Source organism: Elephantulus edwardii, unplaced genomic scaffold, assembly GCF_000299155.1.
Source record: "Elephantulus edwardii isolate Elephantulus edwardi_28Jun2011 unplaced genomic scaffold, EleEdw1.0 scaffold00310, whole genome shotgun sequence".
In the NCBI taxonomy this organism is placed as follows: Eukaryota; Metazoa; Chordata; class Mammalia; order Macroscelidea; family Macroscelididae; genus Elephantulus; species Elephantulus edwardii.
In genome coordinates this window covers 717,170-728,367 of record NW_006400060.1, presented here as the reverse complement: position 1 = coordinate 728,367, position 11,198 = coordinate 717,170, and positions in this window count along the sequence as shown.

The following is an 11,198-nucleotide window of genomic DNA, read 5'->3' as shown; positions in this document are numbered from 1 at the left end:
AGATTCCCATTCTTCTCAGAGTCAGCCATAGCTTGTTGTGATCCACACAGTCAAAAGCCTTTGCATAGTCAATGAAGCACAGATAGACATTCTTCTGATGTTCTTTGCTTTATGCCAAGATCAATCTAACATTAGTTATAATATCCCTAGTACCACGACCTTTTCTAAATCCAGCCTGCACATCTGGAAGTTCTTTGTTGACATATTGTTCCGAAAGTTTTTGGATAATGTTCAGCTGAATCTTGCTTGCATGTGATATCAATAATATTGCTTTATAATTTCTGCAGTCTGTTGGGTCACCTGTATTTGGAATGGGGACAAATATTGATCTCTTCCAGTCAGCTGGCCAACTGGCTGTTCTCCAAATTTCTTGGCACAACTTAGTGAGCACATCCAGGGCAGTGTCTGTTTGTTGAAATATGTCAATTGGTATGCAATCAACTCCTGGAGCCTTGTTTTTTGCCAGTTCCTCCAGAGCTATTTGAATTTCCTCCTTCATCACCATAGGCTCTTGCTCATATGTTATTTCATGAAATTCCTCTGTGTCAGACACTCCTTCTGATACAGCGACTCTGTGTACTCCTTCCATCTTCTCTTGATACTTCCTGGATCATTTAATATTCTACCCAACGTATCCTTAAGTATTGCCACCCATGGCTTGAAATTTGTTTTTCAGCTCCTTCAGCTCAAGAAACACTGAGCGAGTTCCGCCCTTTTGATTTTCTGACTCCAGCTCTCTGCAGATTTCATTATAGTATCTTGCTTTGTTGCCCTGGGTTGCCTTTTGAAATTTTCTGTTCAGCTCTTTGATTTCTTGGTTTCTTCCTTTAGCTTTGGCTTCTTGGAACTCTAATGCAATACTCAGAGTCTCATCTGACAACCATCTTGATCTTTTCTTCTTCTTCAGCCTTTATAATGATCTTTTGCATTCTTCATGGATGATTTTCTTGATATCCTCCCAGAGCTCATTTGGTCTATGCTCATTAGTGCTCAATGCCTCTAACCTGTTCCTGAGAAAATAGATAACACTACTACAGTATTTGAAGGCTTCAATACACCACTGTCCAGAAAAGATAGAACTTCCAGAAAGAAACTCAACAAAGATGCTGAAGAATTAAACCATACAATAAACCAACTCGACCTCATATGTATGTATAGGCTAATGCAACCCAAGAAAACCAATACCTTTTTTTCCAATGTGTATGGAACCTTCTCTAGAATTGATCACATTTTAGATCACAAGGCAAGCATCAATAAATTAAAAAACATAGAAATAATACAAAGCATCTTCTCAGACCACAATGCTATAAAATTAGAAATTAATAACAAGAGGACAAAGGAGCAAATACCATCTATTTGGAAGCTGAACAACACCTTGCTTGAACATGAGTGGGTACTAGAAGAAGACAAAATGAAATTTAAAACTTTCCTGAAACAAATGACAATAAAAACACAACTTACCAAAACCTCTGGGAAACAGCCAAAGCAGTAATCAGAGGTCAATTTACATGCAGACACATCAAAAGGCAGGAAAAAATGACCATTGACCCTCTAACACAACATCTTCAACAAATTGTAAAAGAGTAGCAAGAAAACCTGACACCCCCTAAAAAACCCTGAAATTATAAAAATTAGAGCAGAAATAATTGAAATAGAAAACAAAACAAAAAATAACTGAAACCATCAACAAAACTAGGAATTGGTTCATTGAAAAGGTCAATAAAATCAATAAACCACTAGCAAAACTAACAAAGGAAAAGACACAAATAATCCAAATAAAAGATTAAATGGGCAATGTGACAACAGAATCAAATAAAATAAAAAGGCTAATGTTGGAATGTTATGGAAAAACTTTTTTTTATTAATTTCAATGAACATCTACAGATATTTTAGATTTCCATTCATTCATTGTTGCACTTTTCTCCCCGCTCAATCCACCCTCACCCCCAGTTCACTCTTCTCCTTGAAAAGCAAAAGAAAAACTCCTTCACTGGGATACAATCATCCCACACACCCCCACCCCCAGCCCAAGTATACTCCACTCTGCAACTCTCATTCTGGACCCTTATGATAATCATAATGCCCTAAAATATATTACTTTTAAGCTATTCTCTCCCTCATCGGCTTCAATGCAGTAAACGTAATTTATCCAGTTTTTCTCAGTCTTACCCCCACCCTGATGTCAGCCTCATTCTACAACAGTGGCACCATATAGTATTTGTCCTTTTGTGACTGAGATATTTCACTCAGCATAATGTTCTCCAGGGTCACCCATTTTTAATAACATTGCATGAGTTCCTTGTTTTTCAATGCAGCATAGTATTCCATTGTGTGACTATACCACAGCTTCCCTATCCATTTGTTTGTTGATGTGCACTTAGGTTGTTTCCAACTCCTTGTTATTGTGAACAAAACCACAATAAACATGGGTGTGCATATATCTGCTTGGATGTCGGTTATGGTCTCTTTGGGGTATATTCCAAGTAGTGGAATTGCTGAGTTAAATGGTATCTCTATTTGCAACTTTTTGAGAAACACCACACGGCTTTCCACAGTGGTTGCACAAAACTATGCTCAAACAAATATGAAAACCTAGAGGAAATGGACAAATACTTAGAAATTCACAACCTACCAAAACTGACACAGACTGAAGTTAAACACCTGAACAGACGAATTACAAAAAAAAGAAACTGAAAAGATAATAAGACAAATTCCATTCAGAAAAAAGCCTTACCAGATGGTTTTGTAAGTGAATTTTATCAAACATTCAGAGAAGAACTATCACCAGTTCTCCATAGACTGTTTCAGAAAATAGAAAAAGATGGAATTCTCCAAAATTCATTGTTTGAAGCAAACATACGCTTGATACCAAAGCCAGGTAAAGACAACACAAAAACCTAAAACTATAGGCCAATATCGCTCATGAATATAGATGCAAAAATCCTGAATAAAATCCTGGCTAATATAATCCAACAATGCGTAAAAAATACCAAAAACCATTTACCATGACCAAGTGGGATTCATAACAAGCATGCAAGGATGGTTCAACGTAAGAAAACAATCAATATAATTAATCACATTAATAAAGCAAAGAACAAGAACCACATGATCCTATCAATTGCTGCAGAAAAGGCCTTTGACAAAACCCAACACCCTTTTCTGATTAAAATATTCAACAAAATAGGATTAGAGGGGAATTTCTTCAACATAAAAAAAGTATATGTGCAAATCCAAGAGCCAACATGGTTCTCAATGGAGAGAAATTAAAGGCATTCCCTTTGAGAACAGGAACTAGGCAAGGAAGACCACTGTCACATCTCCTATTCAATATTGTAATCGAAGTCTTAACTATAGCAATAAGACAAGAGAAGGAAATAAGAGGTATCCAAATTGCCAAAGAGGAGGTAAAACTATCCCTCTATGCAGATGATATGATAGTATACTTAGAAAACCCTAAAGACTCAGCAAGAAAACTACTGGGCATAGTTGACAAATTCAGCAAAGTGGCAAGATACAAGATCAACACACAAAAATCAGTTGGATTTCTCTACAGTGACAAAGAGAATATAGAACTGGAGCTAAGAAAAACAATACCTTTCACAATAGCTAATCACAAGATTAAATACTTGGGAGTGAATCTAACCAGAAGCACAAAGGATCTATTCAAAGAAAATTATAAAACATTACTAGAAAAAACAAAAAGAGACCTGGAGAAATGTAAGAATATCCCTGGCTCATGGATAGGAAGACTCAATATTGTGAAAATGACAATACTACCAAAGGCAATTTACACATTCATTACAATCCCAATACAAGTACCCATTCCATTCTTCCATGAGATGGTAAAAGCTACTTCCAATTTCATTTGGAATGGAAAGATATCCCGAATAAGCAAAGAATTCCTTAAATAGAGAAACAAGGTAGGAGGTATCTCACCCTTTCACTTCAAATCCTACTACATTGCTGTGTTAGTCAAGACAATGACAGACACATAGATCAATGGAATACAATTGAGGATCCAGAAATCATCAATTCATCTACCTATGGTCAACTGACTTTTGACAAGGAGATGAAATCAGTTAAGTGGGGAAACAACAGCCTTTTTAATAAATGGTGCTGGCAAAATTGGAAAACAATCTTTCGAAAACTCAAGCAAGATCCACATCTCACTCCATACACCAAAAACCAACTGAAAGTGGATCAAAGACCTAGTACTAAAAACAAGGATTATAAACTTCATTAGAGAAAATGCTTAAGAACTCTAGAAGCCTTAATCCACAACATAAACTGTCTTACAAGCATCCTGAAAAACCTACCACCAGGAGGGGATAAAATAGATGAATGGAACCTTAGAATCAAATCCCTATGCATATATAAAAAAGGGTAAAAATGAAAGCCATAGCCTGGGGAAAAATATTTGGTAATGACATGTCAGATAAGGGACTTATCTAGAATTTATAAAATACTTAAATACCACAATAAGATAAAGGTAAACAACCCAATTGAAAAATGGGCAAATGATATGAACAGACACTTCACCAAAGAAGACATTCAGATGGCGGACAAATACATGAAGAAGTGTTCAAAACGCCTAGCTCTAAAAGATATGCGAATCAAAACAACTATGAAATATCATCTCAGCCCAGTAAGAATAGGTAAATTTAACAGACCAGCAAACAACAAACGTTGGCAAGGTTGTGGAGAAACTGGAACCCTTATTCACTGTTGGTGGCAGTGTAAAATGGTGCAAGCACTATGAAGGCAGTATGGTGCTTTCTCAAAAAGGAGGAAATAGAAATACAATTTGGCCCAGCAATTCCACTATTGGGAATATACCCTAAAGAAACCATAATTGCCACCCAAGGAGATATATACACACTCATGTTTATTGTGACTTTGTTCACAGTAGCAAAGTGTTGGATACAACCCAAATGCTCATCAACAAATGAATGGAGAGAGAAGCTGTGGTATATTCACACATTGGAATAATATGCTGCATTGAAAAACAAGGAACTCATGAATTATTATACAAAATGGGTGACTCTGGAGAACTTTATGCTGAGTGAAATATCTCGGTCATCAAAGGACAAATACTGTATAATGCCACTGTCGTAAAGCGGGACTGATATCGGTGTTGGAGGGAAACTAAGAAAAGGGGACAAATAATGTATAAAGCATTGAAAAAGAAGAAGGAGGGAACTGTTCAAAAGGGATATATGATTAGTTATTATTTTCATAACAGGAGTCCAGGATGAAGGCTGCATACTGGAATAGACTGAGGGGAATGGATTATATAGATGTGAAATAATTTTTTTTTACTTTTCAAGGAGAAGTGCAAACTGGGATGGGGGAGGGCTGGGCAGGGAGGAAAGTGTACAACAATAGAAATGCAAAGTCTCTGTAAACTTTCATTAAAATTAATTTAAAAATAGAATATTCTATTTTGTTGGTTTACTGAAGCATAGACTATGTGGTGGCCTAAATTCAGTTAAAACTGTGAAACTTGCACTAAAATGCAAAGAATTCAAAACAAAGGGAAGAAATTGTTAAAAAAGAGATCTGAACAGAAGATTTTAAAGGGAAGCTCAAAGAAAACTAGTTTAACAAAATATGCAAGCAGCTAAAGTTAGAAAACTAAAACAGATTTCAGCATTTATCAAACTGAAAGAACCTAAAGCACAAATTCAAAAGAATTGGTCAATACTGAGTCATTTCAGGAAGTAGCATGTGATTAAGAACCAATGGCAATGAAGGACAAAATTCAAGCTGTACTGACGTCATTAGCAACAAATAAGGCCCCGGATTGATTTGATGTGTCACCAATTGAGGTGTCTCAACAAACAGATGCAGCCCTGAACATACTTACCAGTCTCTGCCAAGAAATATGGAAGACAACCAGCTGACTGGAAGAGATCTATATTTATTTCCATTTCAGACAATGGTAATCCAACAGAGTACAGAAATTATTGAACAATATCATTAATATTATGTTGTTGTGGATTGCTATCGAGTCAAGCATTACTCATAGCAACTCTATGAACAAAAGACCTGAAGACTTTCTATAACTATCATTGTTTCTCCAAGTTCATAGAGTTTCCAGAGGCATGTGGTTTGGGAAGTGGATGCCGCTCCTGCTTCCAAACCTATCTTAAATTGGGAGATACACCAAACACTGTCCACTATGGGCAACTATTATGGCATCGGAGACCCCAATGGCACAAGGTTCAGCGTCACAGCAAACCCAAATTACCTCAGTACAGCAAATTGACAGAATAGTGATGTATAACTTAGAAGAATGTTCCTCCAAAATAAAATAACAAAGTATTAAATTATAATCCTCAGGACCAACCAGGCCCTCCACAAGGTCTTGTGACTCTAAACAAGAGGCTTAAATAAAAAACAACCAAACATTCCACACAGACCCTCAACCAAAATAAGAGCACCATCTTACAGAGTCCAGCTGCTTCACTCACTATCCAAAATGGAGGCAAGGGCCCGGCCTTAAATGCAAGTGCCCTCCAGTAGGTCTTGTTGACTCTAAACAAGAGGATTAAATAAAAATAATTTAAAAACCCCACACGCACACACAAACGCACCACACCCCCCCAAACCAAACCAAACAAAAAAACAACACCCCAACCAAGCATTTCACACCAATACTCACCCAAAACAAGAGTGCCCATCTTACAGAGTGCAGCTGCTTAACCCACACCCAGTCTCCAAAATGGAGACAAGGGCCTGGCCTTATATATTGTTGTTGTTGTTGTTATGTGCCATCGTGCAGAGCCCAACTCATAGCGACTTTATGAACAAAAGACTTTAACTCTCTTCTAGAATTATTGTCCTTTCTCTAAGTTCATAGAGTTTTCAGAGGCATGTTGTTTAGGAAGTATATGCCACTCCTGCTTCCAAGCCTGTCTTAATCTGTGATGTCCACCAAACACTGTCAACCATGTGTAACCATTATGGCATTTGACACACCAATGGCACACCATTCAGTAGAACAGCAATCAGAAGTTACTTCAGTATAGCAAATGACAGAGCAGTGCTGTACCACTTAAGAGAATGTGCATTTCAAACATAATTAACACCAAATGAATTTTTAAAAAAAAACAAAACCCAGGCCTGCACCTCAGGCTCTATTGGCCCTAACAAAAGGCTTCTGGCCTACAGCTCATAGCTAGCCCAATCCATCCAATCCAATCAGCTCACACTGGGTTGTGAATAAAATAGAATCAACCAAACAGGCCACAGCAGACCTTCTTCCAAAAAAAGAACTCACCAAGGGCTACACAGATGCAGGTTCAGCTGAGTAAAACCTTGATGAAGATTATTTTTAAATGGCTGGAACAATATGTCAGCATAGAATTTCCAGAAATTCAAGCTGGATTCAGAAGAGGCTATGGAAAGAGGGATATCATTGATGATGGCCTCTGGATCTTGGCTGAAAGGAAAGAATATTAAAAAGGAGTTTACTTGTGTTTTATTGACTATGCCAAAGCTTTCAATTATGTGGACAAATTATGGCTAACATTAAGAAGAGTGGGAATCTCACTTAATTGTGTCCATGTGAAACTTACACACAGATCAAGAAGCAATAGTATGAATAGAATGAAATAAGACCACATTGTTTAATATTAGTAATTGTTGGTTAAAATTAGCAGTAGGGTTGTATTATTTCCCCATACCTATTCAGTCTATATGCATAGAGTCTACCTTCTAAAATAATTTGCTCGGCATACAGATTAAATAGGTATGGAATGAGAATAGAACCCTGACACACTCCCTTCTCAATTTTTTTTAGAGTTGTTATGAATTGCAAGGATCCATAGGAGTTTTTAAAAAATTGATATTTTAATGAAAGTTTATAGAGAACTTGGATTTCCATTATGCACTGTTGCACATTTTCCTCCCTGTCTAAGCCCCAGTTCACTTTTCTCTTTGGAAAAAAAATCTTTCATTGTTGTACAATCCCTGCCATGCCAGTCCACTTTACTATACAGCTCTTATTCTGGACTGTTGTCATGCAAGTAATACCTAGTCATATATTTCTTTTAAGAAGTTCTATTCCTCCTCTGTTTCAATGCATTGTACATTATTTATCTCATCTTAGTTTGCCCTAATCCGCATGTCTGTCCTATTTTATAATAGTGGCATTATGCAGTATTTGTTCTTTTGTAACTGAGATATTTCACTCAGTACAATGTCCTTCAGTGTCACCCATTTTGTATAATATTTCATTAGTTCCTTGTTTTTCAGTACTGCGTAGTATTCCATAGTGTGAATATACTAGAGTTTCTCTATCCATTCATTTGTTGATGGGCTTTTGGGTTGCTTCCCTCTTTTTGCTGTTGTGAACAGTGCAGCAATAAATATGGGTGTGCATCCCTTCTCAATTTAAACCATGTAGTGTTCCCCTCCTGTGTTTGCACAACAGCCTCCTGGTCTAAGTATAGGTTCTGCATGACCTCTGGGATTCCGATTCATCTCAATGTCAGCCGCAACTTGTTATGATCCATACAGTCAAATGCTTTTGCATAGTCAATAAATCATGAATACACATTCTTCTGGTATTCTTTACTAATGCATCTGAGAGCTGGACAATGAATAAGAATGACAAGAGAAGAATTGATGCCTTTGAGCTGCGGTGTTGGATAAGAGAGCTGAACATCCCATGGATGGCCAAGAAATGAACAAATATGTCTTGGAGAGGGTACAACCACAGTATTCATTGAAGGCAAGAATGATGACGCTTTGCCTCACGTACTGTGGACATGTTGCTAGCAAAGGCTATTCCTTGGAGAAGGCCATGATGCTGGGACGGGTGGAGAGTCAACAAAAGACAAGAAGACTGTCAACCAGGTGGATTGATATAGTGACTGCTGCCATGAGCTTTTCTGTGTCAGGAAGTGTGGGGATGGTGCAGGATAGAACAGGGTTCAGATTTTTTGTTCATAGGGTCGCTAACAATAACAACAAACAAATCTCATCTTTCTCCCACGGAGCTGCTGGCAGGAGACTTGTAGTCTTTGGGTCAGCAGCACAACCCACTCCAGACTATAACACCGGAATGCCCTTGTTTATATCACTCTCTTTAAATGTCTGTATTTTTGAAATAGTTATTTCTGTCTGTTAAAAAAAAAAGGGCGATTGTTTATCATTGCAGCATCCTGACACCTACAATTGAGGAAATGAAAAAAAATTCAAACAGAAGAAAACTTCCATCTGACTAGTTTGAGCCAGTTAGAACTTATTTAACAGAGCAACACTGAGCAACTCATCAAATCCAATAATTCACTATGGAAGAATTTACACACTATGCATAAGATGCTAGTGCTTGAGTTCCTGCTTATGAATTTGCACAAGTTTGTCCCTGAATTTTCTTATTTTAGTATAATAATTTGAGCACAGGATCTTTATGACAGTAAAGGAAGATCAAAAAGAAGTGGGCAAGGACAGTTGACAGAGCACAGATTATGTATAAACAAATAATTGCCTAACTTTATTTTTGTTCATTGTTTCTGTTTGTCTCTCTGTGTGTATGCCTTAGAGAAGAAACTGTTGTGGAGAATGGGAACTATTTATGTACAAAGAAGCTTAAAATAAAAGCTAGCAAATTTGTGATTTGGTGAGAAATATGGAGGTTGGAATAAATGTTTTCCATTTATTATTTCTGTCTATATATAGACAGAAGTAACTTCTGCCTGTTACCAGCTTCTCCCAAAGAGCAAAGGTGAAGAAGAAATAAAGAGGTGCCTGGACTTATGTCCTATATGCCAGGGTGAGACAATTTTTTGAAAATTCTTTATCTTCTTCCCATAATCCAGGTGTGGCAGGGTAGAACATATTCAAAGTTCAAGACTGAACACAAGGGCCTAAGGATTGAGTTGACAAGCTTTTTTTAAGATGCCCTTGTGTTGACTCTGACACATAGTGACCCTATACATAACTAATTGAAACTTTTCCTGATCCTGCACATTCATCACAATCTCTGCATTACTTAAACTCATTGTTGCAGTCTTGGTGCCAGTCTACCTCACTGATGATCTTTATCTCCTTTTGTACCCTGTATTTTTCCAAGAATCATGACTTTTTCAAAGGGCTGGCCCCACTTGATAACATGTCTTTGTGGTATGTGATAAAAAGTCTCGTTATTCTTACTCCCCTCCCCCCATATTTTAATGAAAGTTTATAGAGAACTTGGATTTCCATTCATTCATTGTTTCATATTTTCCTCCCTGCCCTATGCTCCAGTTCACTTTCCTCTTTGAAAAAAAAAAAAAAGAAAATTATTTCATTGTTGTGCAATTCCCCACCCCAACACAGTCCACTTTACTATGCAGGTCTTAGTCTGGATTGTTACCATACAAATAATCCTGAATTATATATTCCTTTTAAGTAGTTCTTTTCCTCATCTGTTTCCATGCAGTGTACATTATTTATCCTCTTTTCTTACTTTCCCCGCAACCCTGATGTCAGTTCTGTCTTACAACAGTGGCATTATGGAGTATTTGTCCTTTTGTGACTGAGATATTTCACAAAGCATACTGTCCTCCAGGATCACCCATTTTGTATAATATTTCATTAGTTCCTTGGTGTTCACTGCTGCCTAGTATTCCATTGTATACCACAGCTTCTCTATGCATTTGTTTGTTGATGGGCACTTGGGTTGTATCCATCCCTTTGCTATTGTGAACAATGCAGCAATGAATACAGTTGTTCATGCATATATCTGCTTGCGTGGCAGTTCTGGTTTCTTTAGAGTGTATTTCCAGTAATGAATTCGTTGGGTCAAATGGTATTTCTATGTCCAAATTTTTTAGAAAGCTCTATAGTCCCTTCCATAGTGATTGCACCATTTTACACTTCCAGCAACAGTAAATAAGAGTTCCAGTTTCTCCACAAGTTTGCCATCATTTATTGTTTGCTGCTCTGTTGAATTTTGTTACTGTTACTGGGAGGACATGATATCTCACAGTTGTTTTCATTCTCACTTTTAAGGAGAAATTTTTTCCTTTTTTATTAAATTTTATTAGTTTTAATGAACATTTACAGAGATTTGGGGTTTTCATTCATTCATTGTTGCACTTTCTCCACCCTCAGCCCCAGTTCGTTCTTCTTCCCCCCCCATGTCTGTTTTAATTGTCCAATTGCCACAGTGCTTGTCAAAGCCAGTTCTGATTAATCTCCTTTGTCAG